The sequence below is a fragment of the Pinus tabuliformis genome, chromosome 6 (assembly GCF_031772625.1).
Source record: "Pinus tabuliformis cultivar Carrire ecotype Pingquan chromosome 6, CPIR1, whole genome shotgun sequence".
NCBI classification, from domain to species: Eukaryota; Viridiplantae; Streptophyta; class Pinopsida; order Pinales; family Pinaceae; genus Pinus; species Pinus tabuliformis.
In genome coordinates, this window is record NC_142292.1 from 764852819 (window position 1) to 764874836 (window position 22018).

At 38.0% G+C, this 22018-nt stretch overlaps 2 long non-coding RNA genes across 2 annotated transcripts; both read left to right on the top strand.

The window, feature by feature from the left end:
• The first annotated feature begins 11745 nt into the window (after window positions 1-11745).
• LOC149260961 (uncharacterized) lies at window positions 11746-16432 on the top strand. The gene is made up of 4 exons (XR_016248372.1): window positions 11746-12235; window positions 15809-15887; window positions 15978-16054; window positions 16162-16432. It is a non-coding gene; the product is annotated as an uncharacterized LOC149260961 (long non-coding RNA).
• A 4796-nt stretch (window positions 16433-21228) lies between these two features.
• Window positions 21229-21810, top strand: LOC149260962 (uncharacterized). The gene is made up of 3 exons (XR_016248373.1): window positions 21229-21308; window positions 21399-21475; window positions 21578-21810. It is a non-coding gene; the product is annotated as an uncharacterized LOC149260962 (long non-coding RNA).
• Window positions 21811-22018: the final 208 nt, after the last annotated feature.

The following is a 22018-nucleotide window of genomic DNA, read 5'->3' on the forward strand; positions in this document are numbered from 1 at the left end:
TATGCTTTGATAGTCAAGTATATTGATCTTTTTATGTAGTGAACAACTACAATTGTATGGTCTGCAAAGGTGAAGTGGTGAAGATGCATTAGACATTCTACAAACATGGCACAAAAGAAGGGTGAAACATACTTTTCTCATGCACAATACTAGTCCTTTAATACGCTGAAATATTCATTAGTTGCACAATGATTTATCATTTTGTCATTGTTTTGAGGTAGTATGCTCTTGTTCATGGGTGTGACATTCAATATTTTTCCTAGAACTTTGATATGAAAGAAATGGAAATGCCACATTGGTGTTCACATGTTTAGGGATTATTTTTCATGATTGTTGTTGTTATAATATTAGCAAGGGCGGGTAGGTATTTCTATGGAGAGAAGGTATGTGTATGGTTAATTCATCACTTTGTATATTTATCCTTTAAGCTCCAATGGTTTATTCGTGAACTCATATATAATATTACTTTGTGCAGCGAGTGACTAGAATTGTAGTGTCTGGGAGGATCGCGTGGGCAGGATAGCTTAGGAAATATACATGCAGCACGGAGGATGGGTGAGTCATGTTGTTTTCCAACAAAATATTGTTATTATTATTTGTTATTTCGGCGTTTTCTCCTTATAGCATGGTTCTCGGGTAGTACCACTTAAATAACGGTTTGACACATACATAAAATGGTATGTTTAAAATTATATGCTAATTTGGTCAACATCACACCCAAAACCCCACACAATGTGTCTTAGAGAGGAGGATGGTAAGGTCGAGCAAGCAGGCATATCGAGCCTTCAACAAATCAACCATTGTGCTAGTGGACAACACTAGGATTTTGGGTGTTTTGTTGTTTTTCCATGGTACTGGAATCTAGGTTAGAGTCATAAAATCACTAACACTACCAATCCAAATACCACAACAAACTACTTTGCACAATGAAATATAAACAACAGTAATCAATTAGTGCACAAATATAGACAACTTTTTACAATTTTTTTAATAACCCAACTTCGTGATATTAAAAAACTATAATACAATTGTCTAAGGCTTCCGTACTAGGGATCATCGCTCTCATACAATCATTGATACAAGGAACACAAACTAGGGTTTGATGTCAACAACTTTGACCACCAAAGTACGTTGAAAAAGATACACTAACTTACTAGATGATCTAGTGCACTTCACAACTCCATTGGTCATTTCCTGAACACATCTGGCCGGTTCATTGTCTCCCAATTTGCAGCAACACCAATTTGCCTCGAATGATCCTGCTCCTTTAGGTTAGTGAACACAACGCCAATTTGCCCTCTAGCTTAGCATTAGTCCATTAACAACCAAGACATAGGGTCTTCTGTTGAGTTGTACACAACTCTGTTTGCGAACAACTCTAGACTGCCCACTGCTGTTTCTCAGCTCCTTTGGGACTTCTTGCCCACTAGCTGCTCCTTAGTCGTTCAAGAAGACAACTCTTAGGGAATTCTTCCCTCTATTGCCTATTTGACTACTTCAATGAGGCAAACTTAAGGAAAGGATGGATGCCACCTATCACTATTAAAAGTCCTTCAACAACAAGCTTGGGCTAGTCAAACTATTCCCTTGTCGTCCTTATTCCTAAGCATCCCTTCTTTTTCCCTTTTAACAATCCTCAAATTCCTTCTCAAGTGACTATACTTAGGGCTTGGAGCAAGCCACTCCAGCCCTCCCAAAACAGCTCTTTTGGTTGCTCCAACTACTGTCCTAAACTAAGACACCAATCCTACACTTTTCCTCCTTGTAGACTTTGAGTTATGCTCCCCAAAACACTTGGATTTCAGCGTGACTTTTTCTGAAGAACTCACCCCTAACTAGGGCAACCTGAAGTAGGTCTAACCCACTTGCAAACCACTCCAACAACCTCTGATTTATTCTCTCGTACTATAGATGAATTTGGCATATCCTTGGCTGCTAAGTAGGCGACTTGGCCCTCCAAGAACCATACTTTTGTCCATCTGCAATACTTCAGAAATATCGAACTGTTAGAGAGATTGCTTTTGTTTTCATGCTCATATTTCTTCCTAAAAAGTCACGGCCTAGTCTCCTTCTACTCGTTGCCTTTACTTGCATAACTACAACCCAAAACCAGCCCTAACCAGACTTGACCCTTTCTCCTTCTTGGTTGCGGAATTGGCCTCCTATTTCAATCTTCAGATGAGAAATAAATGACTTGATTTGGTGAGGAATGAGGCTCCTCCTCACTCTTATTTATATCATTCCTTAGGATGACATCTAACATTCTTTAATAGTCTCCTCAAGTCAAGGACAACTTGAAACTTAAGACAAATTCACCCACATAATCACATTAAAAAAAAATTCTCTCAACCCACAAGGCCTCTCTTGGTGCTACAAGCGGCCCATTGTTCCTTTAAGGGTTCCCTACAATCTCCAAGTGCCAAGTGTCCAAATCCATACACGGTTTCACACCCACAAGCTTGGGTGCAATGCCCACACCCTTGGATTCTTAGTCTAGAAGTGACTTTGTGGTGCTGATTCCTCCACAACCCTGTAACCTAGGTTTTGGAGTACCTCCGAAACTACCAATCTTAACACTCCCTATTAGCAAGGGAGGTACTTCCAACACTAGGAAGTATCCATCATCATCACCAGCGACAGTAGCCCATCTAACGTCTGCCACTGTAGCATACTCTGTAGAATGAACAACACTATCTCAGTAGTGCCTCTGCCTCTCCCTCTTCTCATTTGAACCGAAATAACTCAACACTTCCATAGGGTTGCTCCCTTTGAAGCTAGACTCTCTCTGAGTCTGCATGATCTCCATTGGCTCAACATGTTACTGATTCGTGCTCTACAAGGTCAGTCTGAGCTCCTGTCGAATACGACCGTCATCACTGCAACTTAATCCTGCAAGCACTCATTCTCGTAGGTCAAACACAACACATGCACATTGCAGCCAATCTAGTTGCCAAGCCAATCAAGACCACATCTCCATGTCTTTACTTGAAACATATGCTCCATGATCTAGACAATCTCAACTCCCTCTTAGTTGCTTCGCTGTGGACACGCTGATTTAATGGCCCTCTAAAGTAGTTATGATACCATGTTTTTCCACGGTACTGGAATCTAGGTTAAGGTCTTAAAATCACTGACACTACCAATCCAAATACCACAACAAAATACTTTGCTCAACGAAATATAAATGACAGTAAATCAATTACTGAAGAAATATATACAAGTTTTTACAATTTTTTTAACAACCCAACTTCGTTATATTAACAAACTGTAATACAATAGTTTATGGCTTCTGTACCAAGGATCATGGCCCTCATACAATCACTGATACAAGTGATACAAAGTTGGGTTTGGTGTCAACAACTTTGACCGCTAATATACCTTTAACAAGTTGCACTGACTTACTAGTTGATCTAGTGTACGTCACAACTCCACTAGTCATATATTAAACACATCTTCCCATCCCTTTAGCTCCCAATCTGCATCAACACGAATTTGCCTCTATCAATGTTATTGTTTCTTTTGGTGACTGAGCACAGCTCCAATCTGCGCTCTCGTAGATCATTAGTATATTAACAACCAAGACATAGGATCTTTTGTTGAGTTGTTGACAATTCAGTCTGTGAAAAACTCTAGACTGTCGACTAATTCTCCTCATCTCCTTTGGGAGTTCTTGCAAACTAGCTGCTCCTTAGTCATTCAAGAACACAACTCTTAGGGACTTCTTCTTTTTCCTAGTTGTGTTGCTTCAATGAGAGTTATGGCATGGAGGGCTTCCACTTATCATTGTCAAAACTCCTTCGACAACAAACTTGGTCTTGTCAAATTACTCCCTTAACCTCCTCCTCTAACAGTCCTCAAATTCCTCCTGAAGTGAATTTACTTAGAGCGTGGAGCAAGGCACTACAACCCTCCCAAAACTATTCTTTTGGCTACTCTTAATACTCACCTAAACGAGGACACCTATCATGTACTTTTCCTCCTTGTAGACGTCCACTTTTTCTCTCCAAAACCCTTGTGGAAGAACTCAACCCTAACTACGGCAACCTTAACCAGATCCAACCTACATTCAAACTACTCCAAGAACCTTTGATTTTTCGCTCGTAATGTAGATGAACGCAGCCTAACCTTGGCTGCCAAGTAAGCTACAGGACCCTCCAATAGTCATAATATCATCCACCCACAATACTTCAAAAGTCTTGGCCTGTTAGAGAGAGCCTGCTTCTGTTTTCATGCTCAGATTTCGTCCTCAAAAGTCTCGGCCTAGTCCCCCTTTACTTCTTGTGCTTACCTGCATAATCACAACCCAAAACAGTCTCAAAACCAACCCTAACTAGACTTGATTCTTTATCCTTCTTGGTTGCGGACTCGTGCTCCTGTTTCAATCTTCACGTAAGGAATAAGTGTCTTGATTGGGTGAGGAATGAGGCTCCTCCTCACTCCTATTTATATCATTCCTTAGTGTGACATTTAAACTTCACAAATTATCTCCTCAATTCAAGGCCGACTTGAAACTTAAGACAAGTTCATCCACATAATCAAATAAAAATTATTTTCACTCAATCCATAAGGCCTTTGTTGGTGCTACAAGCGACCCCTTATTCATTTAGGGGTGCCCTACAATCTCCAAGTGCCAAGTGTCCAAATCCATACACAGTTTCACACCCGCAAGCTTGGGTGCAAAGTCGACACACTTGGGTTCTTCGCCCATAAATGACTTTGTGGTGCCAATTCCTCCAAAACCCTGTAGGCTAGGGTTTGGAGTACCTTCCAAGTTACCAATCTCAACATGTTCAATATGTTTAAATTTGATTGGATCCCTCTTACAAAAAGGATTATTTATCTTGTGATAACATTGATTGCATTATTCCTACTAGAATTATGTCTAGTTTAGAAATTTATAAACTGAGATGTAGCATGAAATATAAATGGGTTGGAATTAAGTTGTTTCACAAGTTCATGCCTTCAATTCTCTATTTATTTTTTATTAGAATACTAATATTTTATTTTCTATCTACCGCAGATGGTTGATTCCAGTGAGTAGAATTACATAAAATACAAAATGGATTATCCCCCTTTATATAAAAAAAGTTCAAAGCAAGGTATGTTTCACATTATGATTGATTGTTGCATTCAACTCTACAGTATAACTTGTATAATGATACTAATTTCTTATTATGTATCTGTTGTAGATGGCTTGTTCGGGTGAGCATGTGTAAGTGGAATACAAAATGGACTGTGTATCTTTATATAGCAAACTTAAGACGAGGTATGTTTGCAATTACTAATAGTTATTTGTTTTGAATTATGCTTGCTATTACTATTTGTGTCTTTATTTTAACTTTATTCACACCACTTTTTTCCCTTTCAGGAAAGGAGAGGACACTACAATAGATATAATATGCAAAAGGGAAGTTTGCAATTTTTTGTTTGTTGTTGTCTACATGATTTGTTTTTGTTGAAGTCAATGCCTTCATTCTCTCTAGTTTGACTTTTATTAGAAACCTAATATTTTATTGTATATCTATTGTGGATGCCATTTTTCAATGAGCATGAATACGTGAAATGCAAAATGGACTCTCCCATTTTATATAACAATCCCAAATAAAGGTGTGTTTCTTATTATGATCAATTATCGCGTACTCTTTAGTTTAACTTATATAACGATTCTAATAGCTTATTGTGTATCTTTTGTAGATGGTTGGTTTTGATGAGCAAAAGCAAGTGGAATACAGGAGAGTGTCCATTGTTATAAGACAAACTCTAGGGGAGGTGTGTTTCCTATTATGAATAATTATTGCTTTTGAAATATGTTTAACATTACTAATTGTGTTTTTATTTTAACAATATTCAACACACTTTTTTTTTCCCTTTCAGAGGAGGACAACACATTGCAGGAGAGATGTGCGGAGGGGATGTTTGCAATTTTTTCATTGTTCTTTTGTGCATGTTTTGCTTTGTTGAGTTTGAGCATGGCCATGCTGTGTTGTACTCGTTTTCCTTTGTTTTGAATTTCTTTTTGTTTTTTTGTAGTTTTGTCTTGGTTTCGTTTGTTGAGTGTGTTGTACTCTTGCTTTGTTTTGTTTTTTTATTTCTTTCATGTTTCTTGCAAATTTGTCTTGGTTTCATTTGTTGGGTGCGGAAATTGAAATGAATGAAGCAGACAGAGAAAATTGAGGTAATTGTTCATAAATGAAGGTGAGTCAACATATCTACATGAAATGCAGTTCACTTAAAAGCATTTTTCACTTATTTGTGGATCTATTTGTTTGCTATTCCAATTATTATATGTTTTATCTATGCTCTGATAGTCAAGTATATTGATCTTTTTATGTAGTGAACGACTACAATTGTATGGTCTACAAAGGTCAAGTGGTGAAGATGCATTAGACATTCTACAAACATGGCAAAAAAGAAGGGTGAAACATACTTCTCTCATGCACAATGGTAGTCCTTTAATACGCTGAAATATTCGTTAGTTGCACAATGATTTATCATTTTGTCATTGTTTCGAGGTAGGATGCTCATGTTCATGGGTGTGACATTCAATATTTTTCCTAGAACTTTGATATGAAAGAAATGGAAATGCCACATTGGTGTTCACATGTTTAGGGATTATTTTTCATGATTGTTGTTGTTATAATATTAGCAAGGGCGGGTAGGTATGTCTATGGAGAGCAGGTATGTGTATGGTTAATTCATCACTTTGTATATTTATCCTTTAAGCTCCAATGGTTTATTCGTGATCTCATATATAATATTACTTTGTGCAGCGAGTGACTAGAATTGTAGTGTCTGGGAGGATCGAGTGCGCAAGATAGCTTAGGAAATATACATGCAGCGCATAGGATGGGTGAGTCATGTTGTTTTCCAACAAAATATTGTTATTATTATTTGTTATTTCGGCGTTTTCTCCTTCTAGCATGGTTCTCGGGTAGTACCACTTAAATAATGGTTTGACATATACATAAAATGGTATGTTTAAAATTATATGCTAATTTGGTCAACATCACACGCAAAACCCCACACAATGTGCCTTAGAGAGGAGGATGGTAAGGTCGAGCAAGCAAGCATACTGAGCCTTCAACAAATCAACCATTGTGCTAGTGGACAACACTAGGATTTTGGGTGTTTTGTTGTTTTTCCACGGTACTGGAATCTAGGTTAGAGTCATAAAATCACTGACACTACCAATCCAAATACCACAACAAACTACTTTGCACAATGAAATATAAACAACAGTAATCAATTAGTGCACAAATATAGACAACTTTTTACAATTTTCTTAATAACCCAACTTCGTGATATTAACAAACTGTAATACAACTGTCTAAGGCTCCCGTACTAGGGATCATCGCTCTCATACAATCATTGATACAAGGAATACAAACTAGGGTTTGATGTCAACAACTTTGACCACCAAAGTACGTTGAAAAAGATACACTAACTTACTAGATGATCTAGTGCACTTCACAACTCCATTGGTCGTTTCCTGAACACATCTGCCCGGTTCATTGTCTCCCAATTTGCAGCAACACCAATTTGCCTCTATGAATGATCCTGCTCCTTTAGGTCACTGAACACAACGCCAATTTTCCCTCTAGCTTAGCATTAGTCCATTAACAACCAAGACATAGGGCCTTCTGTTGAGTTGTACACAACTCTGTTTGCGAACAACTCTAGACTGCCCACTGCTGCTCCTCAGCTCCTTTGGGACTTCTTGCCCACTAGCTGCTCCTTAGTCGTTCAAGAACACAACTCTTAGGGAATTCTTCCCTCTATTGCCTATTTGTTCTGCTTCAATGAGGCAAACTTAGGGAATGGATGGATGCCACCTATACACGGTTTCACACCCACAAGCTTGGGTGCAATGCCCACAACCTTGGATTCTTAGTCCAGAAGTGACTTTGTGGTGCTGATTCCTCCACAACCCTGTGACCTAGGTTTTGGAGTACCTCCGAAACTACCAATCTTAACACTCCCTATTAGCAAGGGAGGTACTTCCAACACTAAGAAGTATCCATCATCATCACCAGCGACAGTAGCCCATCTAACGTCTGCCACTGTAGCATACTCTGTAGAATGAACAACACTATCTCAGTAGTGCCTCTGCCTCTCCCTCATCTCATTTGAACCGAAATAACTCAACACTTCCATAGGGTTGCTCCCTTTGAAGCTAGACTCTCTCTGAGTCTGCATGATCTCCATTGGCTCAACATGTTACTGATTCGTGCTCTACAAGGTCAGTCTGAGCTCCTGTCGAATACGACCGTCATCACTGCAACTTAATCCTGCAAGCACTCATTCTCGTAGGTCAAACACAACACATGCACATTGCAGCCAATCTAGTTGCCAAGCCAATCAAGACCACATCTCCATGTCTTTACTTGAAACATATGCTCCATGATCTAGACAATCTCAACTCCCTCTTAGTTGCTTCGCTGCGGACACGCTGATTTAATGGCCCTCTAAAGTAGTTATGATACCATGTTTTTCCACGGTACTGGAATCTAGGTTAAGGTCTTAAAATCACTGACACTACCAATCCAAATACCACAACAAAATACTTTGCTCAACGAAATATAAATGACAGTAAATCAATTACTGAAGAAATATATACAAGTTTTTACAATTTTTTTAACAACCCAACTTCGTTATATTAACAAACTGTAATACAATTGTTTATGGCTTCTGTACCAAGGATCACAGCCCTCATACAATCACTGATACAAGTGATACAAAGTTGGGTTTGGTGTCAACAACTTTGACCGCTAATATACCCTTAACAAGCTGCACTGACTTACTAGTTGATCTAGTGTACGTCACAACTCCACTAGTCATATATTAAACACATCTTCCCATCCCTTTAGCTCCCAATCTGCATCAACACGAATTTGCCTCTATCAATGTTATTGTTTCTTTTGGTGACTGAGCACAGCTCCAATCTGCGCTCTCGTAGATCATTAGTATATTAACAACCAAGACATAGGATCTTTTGTTGAGTTGTTGACAATTCAGTCTGCGAACAACTCTAGACTGTCGACTAATTCTCCTCATCTCCTTTGGGAGTTCTTGCAAACTAGCTGCTCCTTAGTCATTCAAGAAAACAACTCTTAGGGACTTCTTCTTTTTCCTAGTTGTGTTGCTTCAATGAGACAAAGTTATGGCATGGAGGGCTTCCACTTATCATTGTCAAAACTCCTTCGACAACAAACTTGGTCTTGTCAAATTACTCCCTTAACCTCCTCCTCTAACAGTCCTCAAATTCCTCCTGAAGTGAATTTACTTAGAGCGTGGAGCAAGGCACTACAACCCTCCCAAAACTATTCTTTTGGCTACTCTTAATACTCACCTAAACGAGGACACCTATCATGTACTTTTCCTCCTTGTAGACGTCCACTTTTTCTCTCCAAAACCCTTGTGGAAGAACTCAACCCTAACTACGGCAACCTTAACCAGATCCAACCTACATTCAAACTACTCCAAGAACCTTTGATTTTTCGCTCGTACTGTAGATGAACGCAGCCTAACCTTGGCTGCCAAGTAAGCTACAGGACCCTCCAATAGTCATAATATCATCCACCTACAATACTTCAAAAGTCTTGGCCTGTTAGAGAGAGCCTGCTTCTGTTTTCATGCTCAGATTTCGTCCTCAAAAGTCTCGGCCTAGTCCCCCTTTACTTCTTGTGCTTACCTACATAACCACAACCCAAAACAGTCTCAAAACCAACCCTAACTAGACTTGATCCTTTATCCTTCTTGGTTGCGGACTCGTGCTCCTGTTTCAATCTTCCTGTAAGGAATAAGTGTCTTGATTGGGTGAGGAATGAGGCTCCTCCTCACTCCTATTTATATCATTCCTTAGTGTGACATTTAAACTTCTCAAATTATCTCCTCAATTCAAGGCCGACTTGAAACTTAAGACAAGTTCATCCACATAATCAAATAAAAATTATTTTCACTCAATCCATAAGGCCTTTGTTGGTGCTACAAGCGACCCCTTATTCATTTAGGGGTGCCCTACAATCTCCAAGTGCCAAGTGTCCAAATCCATACACGGTTTCACACCCGCAAGCTTGGGTGCAAAGTCGACACACTTGGGTTCTTCGCCCATAAATGACTTTGTGGTGCCAATTCCTCCAAAACCCTGTAGGCTAGGGTTTGGAGTACCTTCCAAGTTACCAATCTCAACATGTTCAATATGTTTAAATTCGATTGGATCCCTCTTACAAAAAGGATTATTTATCTTGTGATAACATTGATTGCATTATTCCTACTAGAATTATGTCTAGTTTAGAAATTTATAAACTGAGATGTAGCATGAAATATAAATGGGTTGGAATTAAGTTGTTTCACAAGTTCATGCCTTCAATTCTCTATTTATTTTTTATTAGAATACTAATATTTTATTTTCTATCTACCGCAGATGGTCGATTCCAGTGAGTAGAATTACATAAAATACAAAATGGATTATCCCCCTTTATATAAAAAAAGTTCAAAGCAAGGTATGTTTCACATTATGATTGATTGTTGCATTCAACTCTACAGTATAACTTGTATAATGATACTAATTTCTTATTATGTATCTGTTGTAGATGGCTTGTTCGGGTGAGCATGTGTAAGTGGAATACGAAATGGACTGTGTATCTTTATATAGCAAACTTAAGACGAGGTATGTTTGCAATTACTAATAGTTATTTGTTTTGAATTATGCTTGCTATTACTATTTGCGTCTTTATTTTAACTTTATTCACACCACTTTTTCCCCTTTCAGCAAAGGAGAGGACACTACAATAGACATAATATGCAAAAGGGAAGTTTGCAATTTTTTGTTTGTTGTTGTCTACATGATTTGTTTTTGTTGAAGTCAATGCCTTCATTCTCTCTAGTTTGACTTTTATTAGAAACCTAATATTTTATTGTATATCTATTGTGGATGCCATTTTTCAATGAGCATGAATACGTGAAATGCAAAATGGACTCTCCCATTTTATATAACAATCCCAAATAAAGGTGTGTTTCTTATTATGATCAATTATCGCGTACTCTTTAGTTTAACTTATATAACGATTCTAATAGCTTATTGTGTATCTTTTGTAGATGGTTGGTTTTGATGAGCAAAAGCAAGTGGAATACAGGAGAGTGTCCATTGTTATAAGACAAACTCTAGGGGAGGTGTGTTTCCTATTATGAATAATTATTGCTTTTGAAATATGTTTAACATTACTAATTGTGTTTTTATTTTAACAATATTCAACACACTTTTTTTTTCCCTTTCAGAGGAGGACAACACATTGCAGGAGAGATGATGTGCGGAGGGGATGTTTGCAATTTTTTCATTGTTCTTTTGTGCATGTTTTGCTTTGTTGAGTTTGAGCATGGCCATGCTGTGTTGTACTCGTTTTCCTTTGTTTTGAATTTTTTTTGTTTTTTTGTAGTTTTGTCTTGGTTTTGTTTGTTTTGTTTTGTTTTTTTATTTCTTTCATGTTTCTTGCAAATTTGTCTTGGTTTCGTTTGTTGGGTGCGGAAATTGAAATGAATGAAGCAGACAGAGAAAATTGAGGTAATTGTTCATAAATGAAGGTGAGTCAACATATCTACATGAAATGCAGTTCACTTAAAAGCATTTTTCACTTATTTGTGGATCTATTTGTTTGCTATTCCAATTATTATATGTTTTATCTATGCTCTGATAGTCAAGTATATTGATCTTTTTATGTAGTGAACAACTACAATTGTATGGTCTACAAAGGTCAAGTGGTGAAGATGCATTAGACATTCTACAAACATGGCAAAAAAGAAGGGTGAAACATACTTCTCTCATGCACAATGGTAGTCCTTTAATACGCTGAAATATTCGTTAGTTGCACAATGATTTATCATTTTGTCATTGTTTCGAGGTAGGATGCTCATGTTCATGGGTGTGACATTCAATATTTTTCCTAGAACTTTGATATGAAAGAAATGGAAATGCCACATTGTTGTTCACATGTTTAGGGATTATTTTTCATGATTGTTGTTGTTATAATATTAGCAAGGGCGGGTAGGTATGTCTATGGAGAGCAGGTATGTGTATGGTTAATTCATCATTTTGTATATTTATCCTTTAAGCTCCAATGGTTTATTCGTGATCTCATATATAATATTACTTTGTGCAGCGAGTGACTAGAATTGTAGTGTCTGGGAGGATCGAGTGCGCAAGAGAGCTTAGGAAATATACATGCAGCGCATAGGATGGGTGAGTCATGTTGTTTTCCAACAAAATATTGTTATTATTATTTGTTATTTCGGCGTTTTCTCCTTCTAGCATTGTTCTCGGTTAGTAACACTTAAATAATGGTTTGACACATACATAAAATGGTATGTTTAAAATTATATGCTAATTTGGTCAACATCACACGCAAAACCCCACACAATGTGCCTTAGAGAGGAGGATGGTAAGGTCGAGCAAGCAAGCATACTGAGCCTTCAACAAATCAACCATTGTGCTCGTGCACAACACTAGGATTTTGGGTGTTTTGTTGTTTTTCCACGGTACTGGAATCTAGGTTAGAGTCATAAAATCACTGACACTACCAATCCAAATACCACAACAAACTACTTTGCCCAATGAAATATAAACAACAGTAATCAATTAGTGCACAAATATAGACAAATTTTTACAATTTTCTTAATAACCCAACTTCGTGATATTAACAAACTGTAATACAACTGTCTAAGGCTCCGTACTAGGGATCATCGCTCTCATACAATCATTGATACAAGGAATACAAACTAGGGTTTGATGTCAACAACTTTGACCACCAAAGTACGTTGAAAAAGATACACTATCTTACTAGATGATCTAGTGCACTTCACAACTCCATTAGTCGTTTCCTGAACACATCTGCCCGGTTCATTGTCTCCCAATTTGCAGCAACACCAATTTGCCTCTTATGAATGATCCTGCTCCTTTAGGTCACTAAACACAACGCCAATCTTCCCTCTAGCTTAGCATTAGTCCATTAACAACGAAGACATAGGGCCTTCTGTTGAGTTGTACACAACTCTGTTTGCGAACAACTCTAGACTGCCCACTGCTGCTCCTCAGCTCCTTTGGGACTTCTTGCCCACTGGATGCTCCTTAGTCGTTCAAGAACACAACTCTTAGGGAATTCTTCCCTCTATTGCCTATTTGTTCTGCTTCAATGAGGCAAACTTAGGGAATGGATGGATGCCACCTATACACGGTTTCACACCCACAAGCTTGGGTGCAATGCCCACAACCTTGGATTCTTAGTCCAGAAGTGACTTTGTGGTGCTGATTCCTCCACAACCCTGTGACCTAGGTTTTGGAGTACCTCCGAAACTACCAATCTTAACACTCCCTATTAGCAAGGGAGGTACTTCCAACACTAAGAAGTATCCATCATCATCACCAGCGACAGTAGCCCATCTAACGTCTGCCACTGTAGCATACTCTGTAGAATGAACAACACTATCTAAGTAGTGCCTCTGCCTCTCCCTCATCTCATTTGAACCGAAATAACTCAACACTTCCATAGGGTTGCTCCCTTTGAAGCTAGACTCTCTCTGAGTCTGCATGATCTCCATTGGCTCAACATGTTACTGATTCGTGCTCTACAAGGTCAGTCTGAGCTCCTGTCGAATACGACCGTCATCACTGCAACTTAATCCTGCAAGCACTCATTCTCGTAGGTCAAACACAACACATGCACATTGCAGCCAATCTAGTTGCCAAGCCAATCAAGACCACATCTCCATGTCTTTACTTGAAACATATGCTCCATGATCTAGACAATCTCAACTCCCTCTTAGTTGCTTCGCTGCGGACACGCTGATTTAATGGCCCTCTAAAGTAGTTATGATACCATGTTTTTCCACGGTACTGGAATCTAGGTTAAGGTCTTAAAATCACTGACACTACCAATCCAAATACCACAACAAAATACTTTGCTCAACGAAATATAAATGACAGTAAATCAATTACTGAAGAAATATATACAAGTTTTTACAATTTTTTTAACAAACCAACTTCGTTATATTAACAAACTGTAATACAATTGTTTATGGCTTCTGTACCAAGGATCACGGCCCTCATACAATCACTGATACAAGTGATACAAAGTTGGGTTTGGTGTCAACAACTTTGACCGCTAATATACCCTTAACAAGCTGCACTGACTTACTAGTTGATCTAGTGTACGTCACAACTCCACTAGTCATATATTAAACACATCTTCCCATCCCTTTAGCTCCCAATCTGCATCAACACGAATTTGCCTCTATCAATGTTATTGTTTCTTTTGGTGACTGAGCACAGCTCCAATCTGCGCTCTCGTAGATCATTAGTATATTAACAACCAAGACATAGGATCTTTTGTTGAGTTGTTGACAATTCAGTCTGCGAACAACTCTAGACTGTCGACTAATTCTCCTCATCTCCTTTGGGAGTTCTTGCAAACTAGCTGCTCCTTAGTCATTCAAGAACACAACTCTTAGGGACTTCTTCTTTTTCCTAGTTGTGTTGCTTCAATGAGACAAAGTTATGGCATGGAGGGCTTCCACTTATCATTGTCAAAACTCCTTCGACAACAAACTTGGTCTTGTCAAATTACTCCCTTAACCTCCTCCTCTAACAGTCCTCAAATTCCTCCTGAAGTGAATTTACTTAGAGCGTGGAGCAAGGCACTACAACCCTCCCAAAACTATTCTTTTGGCTACTCTTAATACTCACCTAAACGAGGACACCTATCATGTACTTTTCCTCCTTGTAGACGTCCACTTTTTCTCTCCAAAACCCTTGTGGAAGAACTCAACCCTAACTACGGCAACCTTAACCAGATCCAACCTACATTCAAACTACTCCAAGAACCTTTGATTTTTCGCTCGTACTGTAGATGAACGCAGCCTAACCTTGGCTGCCAAGTAAGCTACAGGACCCTCCAATAGTCATAATATCATCCACCTACAATTCTTCAAAAGTCTTGGCCTGTTAGAGAGAGCCTGCTTTTGTTTTCATGCTCAGATTTCGTCCTCAAAAGTCTCGGCCTAGTCCCCCTTTACTTCTTGTGCTTACCTGCATAACCACAACCCAAAACAGTCTCAAAACCAACCCTAACTAGACTTGATCCTTTATCCTTCTTGGTTGCGGACTCGTGCTCCTGTTTCAATCTTCACGTAAGGAATAAGTGTCTTGATTGGGTGAGGAATGAGGCTCCTCCTCACTCCTATTTATATCATTCCTTAGTGTGACATTTAAACTTCTCAAATTATCTCCTCAATTCAAGGCCGACTTGAAACTTAAGACAAGTTCATCCACATAATCAAATAAAAATTATTTTCACTCAATCCATAAGGCCTTTGTTGGTGCTACAAGCGACCCCTTATTCATTTAGGGGTGCCCTACAATCTCCAAGTGCCAAGTGTCCAAATCCATACACGGTTTCACACCCGCAAGCTTGGGTGCAAAGTCGACACACTTGGGTTCTTCGCCCATAAATGACTTTGTGGTGCCAATTCCTCCAAAACCCTGTAGCCTAGGGTTTGGAGTACCTTCCAAGTTACCAATCTCAACATGTTCAATATGTTTAAATTCGATTGGATCCCTCTTACAAAAAGGATTATTTATCTTGTGATAACATTGATTGCATTATTCCTACTAGAATTATGTCTAGTTTAGAAATTTATAAACTGAGATGTAGCATGAAATATAAATGGGTTGGAATTAAGTTGTTTCACAAGTTCATGCCTTCAATTCTCTATTTATTTTTTATTAGAATACTAATATTTTATTTTCTATCTACCGCAGATGGTCGATTCCAGTGAGTAGAATTACATAAAATACAAAATGGATTATCCCCCTTTATATAAAAAAAGTTCAAAGCAAGGTATGTTTCACATTATGATTGATTGTTGCATTCAACTCTACAGTATAACTTGTATAATGATACTAATTTCTTATTATGTATCTGTTGTAGATGGCTTGTTCGGGTGAGCATGTGTAAGTGGAATACAAAATGGACTGTGTATCTTTATATAGCAAACTTAAGACGAGGTATGTTTGCAATTACTAATAGTTATTTGTTTTGAATTATGCTTGCTATTACTATTTGCGTCTTTATTTTAACTTTATTCACACCACTTTTTCCCCTTTCATCAAAGGAGAGGACACTACAATAGACACAATATGCAAAAGGGAAGTTTGCAAAGGACACTACAATAGACATAATATGCAAAAGGGAAGTTTGCAATTTTTTGTTTGTTGTTGTCTACATGATTTGTTTTTGTTGAAGTCAATGCCTTCATTCTCTCTAGTTTGACTTTTATTAGAAACCTAATATTTTATTGTATATCTATTGTGGATGCCATTTTTCAATGAGCATGAATACGTGAAATGCAAAATGGACTCTCCCATTTTATATAACAATCCCAAATAAAGGTGTGTTTCTTATTATGATCAATTATCGCGTACTCTTTAGTTTAACTTAAATAACGATTCTAATAGCTTATTGTGTATCTTTTGTAGATGGTTGGTTTTGATGAGCAAAAGCAAGTGGAATACAGGAGAGTGTCCATTGTTATAAAACAAACTCTAGGGGAGGTGTGTTTCCTATTATGAATAATTATTGCTTTTGAAATATGTTTAACATTACTAATTGTGTTTTTATTTTAACAATATTCAACACACTTTTTTTTTTCCCTTTCAGCGGAGGACAACACATTGCAGGAGAGATGATGTGCGGAGGGGATGTTTGCAATTTTTTCTTTGTTCTTTTGTGCATGTTTTGCTTTGTTGAGTTTGAGCATGGCCATGCTGTGTTGTACTCGTTTTCCTTTGTTTTGAATTTCTTTTTGTTTTTTTGTAGTTTTGTCTTGGTTTCGTTTGTTGAGTGTGTTGTACTCTTGCTTTGTTTTGTTTTTTTATTTCTTTAATGTTTCTTGTAAATTTGTCTTGGTTTCGTTTGTTGGGTGCGGAAATGGAAATGAATGAAGCAGACAGAGAAAATTGAGGTAATTGTTCATAAATGAAGGTGAGTCAACATATCTACATGAAATGCAGTTCACTTAAAAGCATTTTTCACTTATTTGTGGATCTATTTGTTTGCTATTCAAATTATTATATGTTTTATCTATGCTCTGATAGTCAAGTATATTGATCTTTTTATGTAGTGAACAACTACAATTGTATGGTCTACAAAGGTCAAGTGGTGAAGATGCATTAGACATTCTACAAACATGGCAAAAAAGAAGGGTGAAACATACTTCTCTCATGCACAATGGTAGTCCTTTAATACGCTGAAATATTCGTTAGTTGCACAATGATTTATCATTTTGTCATTGTTTCGAGGTAGGATGCTCATGTTCATGGGTGTGACATTCAATATTTTTCCTAGAACTTTGATATGAAAGAAATGGAAATGCCACATTGTTGTTCACATGTTTAGGGATTATTTTTCATGATTGTTGTTGTTATAATATTAGCAAGGGCGGGTAGGTATGTCTATGGAGAGCAGGTATGTGTATGGTTAATTCATCATTTTGTATATTTATCCTTTAAGCTCCAATGGTTTATTCGTGATCTCATATATAATATTACTTTGTGCAGCGAGTGACTAGAATTGTAGTGTCTGGGAGGATCGAGTGCGCAAGAGAGCTTAGGAAATATACATGCAACGCATAGGATGGGTGAGTCATGTTGTTTTTCAACAAAATATTGTTATTATTATTTGTTATTTCGGCGTTTTCTCCTTCTAGCATTGTTCTCGGGTAGTAACACTTAAATAATGGTTTGACACATACATAAAATGGTATGTCTAAAATTATATGCTAATTTGGTCAACATCACACGCAAAACCCCACACAATGTGCCTTAGAGAGGAGGATGGTAAGGTCGAGCAAGCAAGCACACTGAGCCTTCAACAAATCAACCATTGTGCTTGTGGACAACACTATGATTTTGGGTGTTTTGTTGTTTTTCCACGGTATTGGAATTTAGGTTAGAGTCATAAAATCACTGACACTACCAATCCAAATACCACAACAAACTACTTTGCACAATGAAATATAAACAACAGTAATCAATTAGTGCACAAATATAGACAAATTTTTACAATTTTTTTAATAACCCAACTTCATGATATTAACAAGCTGTCATACAACTCTCTAAGGCTCCCGTACTAGGGATCATCGCTCTCATACAATCATTGATACAAGGAATACAAACTAGGGTTTGATGTCAACAACTTTGACCACCAAAGTACGTTGAAAAAGATACACTAACTTACTAGATGATCTAGTGCACTTCACAACTCCATTGGTCGTTTCCTGAACACATCTGCCCGGTTCATTGTCTCCCAATTTGCAGCAACACCAATTTGCCTCTATGAATGATCCTGCTCCTTTAGGTCACTAAACACAACGCCAATCTTCCCTCTAGCTTAGCATTAGTCCATTAACAACGAAGACATAGGGCCTTCTGTTGAGTTGTACACAACTCTGTTTGCGAACAACTCTAGACTGCCCACTGCTGCTCCTCAGCTCCTTTGGGACTTCTTGCCCACTTGCTGCTCCTTAGTCGTTCAAGAACACAACTCTTAGGGAATTCTTCCCTCTATTGCCTATTTGTTCTGCTTCAATGAGGCAAACTTAGGGAATGGATGGATGCCACCTATACACGGTTTCACACCCACAAGCTTGGGTGCAATGCCCACAACCTTGGATTCTTAGTCCAGAAGTGACTTTGTGGTGCTGATTCCTCCACAACCCTGTGACCTAGGTTTTGGAGTACCTCCGAAACTACCAATCTTAACACTCCCTATTAGCAAGGGAGGTACTTCCAACACTAAGAAGTATCCATCATCATCACCAGCGACAGTAGCCCATCTAACGTCTGCCACTGTAGCATACTCTGTAGAATGAACAACACTATCTCAGTAGTGCCTCTGCCTCTCCCTCATCTCATTTGAACCGAAATAACTCAACACTTCCATAGGGTTGCTCCCTTTGAAGCTAGACTCTCTCTGAGTCTGCATGATCTCCATTGGCTCAACATGTTACTGATTCGTGCTCTACAAGGTCAGTCTGAGCTCCTGTCGAATACGACCGTCATCACTGCAACTTAATCCTGCAAGCACTCATTCTCGTAGGTCAAACACAACACATGCACATTGCAGCCAATCTAGTTGCCAAGCCAATCAAGACCACATCTCCATGTCTTTACTTGAAACATATGCTCCATGATCTAGACAATCTCAACTCCCTCTTAGTTGCTTCGCTGCGGACACGCTGATTTAATGGCCCTCTAAAGTAGTTATGATACCATGTTTTTCCACGGTACTGGAATCTAGGTTAAGGTCTTAAAATCACTGACACTACCAATCCAAATACCACAACAAAATACTTTGCTCAACGAAATATAAATGACAGTAAATCAATTACTGAAGAAATATATACAAGTTTTTACAATTTTTTTAACAACCCAACTTCGTTATATTAACAAACTGTAATACAATTGTTTATGGCTTCTGTACCAAGGATCACGGCCCTCATACAATCACTGATACAAGTGATACAAAGTTGGGTTTGGTGTCAACAACTTTGACCGCTAATATACCCTTAACAAGCTGCACTGACTTACTAGTTGATCTAGTGTACGTCACAACTCCACTAGTCATATATTAAACACATCTTCCCATCCCTTTAGCTCCCAATCTGCATCAACACGAATTTGCCTCTATCAATGTTATTGTTTCTTTTGGTGACTGAGCACAGCTCCAATCTGCGCTCTCGTAGATCATTAGTATATTAACAACCAAGACATAGGATCTTTTGTTGAGTTGTTGACAATTCAGTCTGCGAACAACTCTAGACTGTCGACTAATTCTCCTCATCTCCTTTGGGAGTTCTTGCAAACTAGCTGCTCCTTAGTCATTCAAGAACACAACTCTTAGGGACTTCTTATTTTTCCTAGTTGTGTTGCTTCAATGAGACAAAGTTATGGCATGGAGGGCTTCCACTTATCATTGTCAAAACTCCTTCTTCGACAACAAACTTGGTCTTGTCAAATTACTCCCTTAACCTCCTCCTCTAACAGTCCTCAAATTCCTCCTGAAGTGAATTTACTTAGAGCGTGGAGCAAGGCACTACAACCCTCCCAAAACTATTCTTTTGGCTACTCCTAATACTCACCTAAACGAGGACACCAATCATGTACTTTTCCTCCTTGTAGACGTCCACTTTTTCTATCCAAAACCCTTGTAGAAGAACTCAACCCTAACTACAGCAACCTTAACCAGATCCAACCTACATTCGTACTGTAGATGAACGCAGCCTAACCTTGGCTGCCAAGTAAGCTACAGGACCCTCCAATAGTCATAATTTCATCCACTTGTAATACTTCAAAAGTCTTGGCCTGTTAGAGAGAGCCTGCTTCTGTTTTCATGCTCAGATTTCGTCCTCAAAAGTCTCGGCCTAGTCCCCCTTTACTTCTTGTGTTTACCTGCATAACCACAACCCAAAACAGTCTCAAAACCAACCCTAACTAGACTTGATCCTTTATCCTTCTTGGTTGCGGACTCGTGCTCCTGTTTCAATCTTCACGTAAGGAATAAGTGTCTTGATTGGGTGAGGAATGAGGCTCCTCCTCACTCCTATTTATATCATTCCTTAGGGTGACATTTAAACTTCTCAAATTATCTCCTCAATTCAAGGCCGACTTGAAACTTAAGACAAGTTCATCCACATAATCAAATAAAAATTATTTTCACTCAATCCATAAGGCCTTTGTTGGTGCTACAAGCGACCCCTTATTCATTTAGGGGTGCCCTACAATCTCCAAGTGCCAAGTGTCCAAATCCATACACGGTTTCACACCTGCAAGCTTGGGTGCAAAGTCGACACACTTGGGTTCTTCGCCCATAAATGACTTTGTGGTGCCAATTCCTCCAAAACCCTGTAGCCTAGGGTTTGGAGTACCTCCCAAGTTACCAATCTCAACATGTTCAATATGTTTAAATTTGATTGGATCCCTCTTACAAAAAGGATTATTTATCTTGTGATAACATTGATTGCATTATTCCTACTAGAATTATGTCTAGTTTAGAAATTTATAAACTGAGATGTAGCATGAAATATAAATGGGTTGGAATTAAGTTGTTTCACAAGTTCATGCCTTCAATTCTCTATTTATTTTTTATTAGAATACTAATATTTTATTTTCTATCTACCGCAGATGGTTGATTCCAGTGAGTAGAATTACATAAAATACAAAATGGATTATCCCCCTTTATATAAAAAAAGTTCAAAGCAAGGTATGTTTCACATTATGATTGATTGTTGCATTCAACTCTACAGTATAACTTGTATAATGATACTAATTTCTTATTATGTATCTGTTGTAGATGGCTTGTTCGGGTGAGCATGTGTAAGTGGAATACAAAATGGACTGTGTATCTTTATATAGCAAACTTAAGACGAGGTATGTTTGCAATTACTAATAGTTATTTGTTTTGAATTATGCTTGCTATTACTATTTGCGTCTTTATTTTAACTTTATTCACACCACTTTTTCCCCTTTCAGCAAAGGAGAGGACACTACAATAGACATAATATGCAAAAGGGAAGTTTGCAATTTTTTGTTTGTTGTTGTCTACATGATTTGTTTTTGTTGAAGTCAATGCCTTCATTCTCTCTAGTTTGACTTTTATTAGAAACCTAATATTTTATTGTATATCTATTGTGGATGCCATTTTTCAATGAGCATGAATACGTGAAATGCAAAATGGACTCTCCCATTTTATATAACAATCCCAAATAAAGGTGTGTTTCTTATTATGATCAATTATCGCGTACTCTTTAGTTTAACTTAAATAACGATTCTAATAGCTTATTGTGTATCTTTTGTAGATGGTTGGTTTTGATGAGCAAAAGCAAGTGGAATACAGGAGAGTGTCCATTGTTATAAGACAAACTCTAGGGGAGGTGTGTTTCCTATTATGAATAATTATTGCTTTTGAAATAT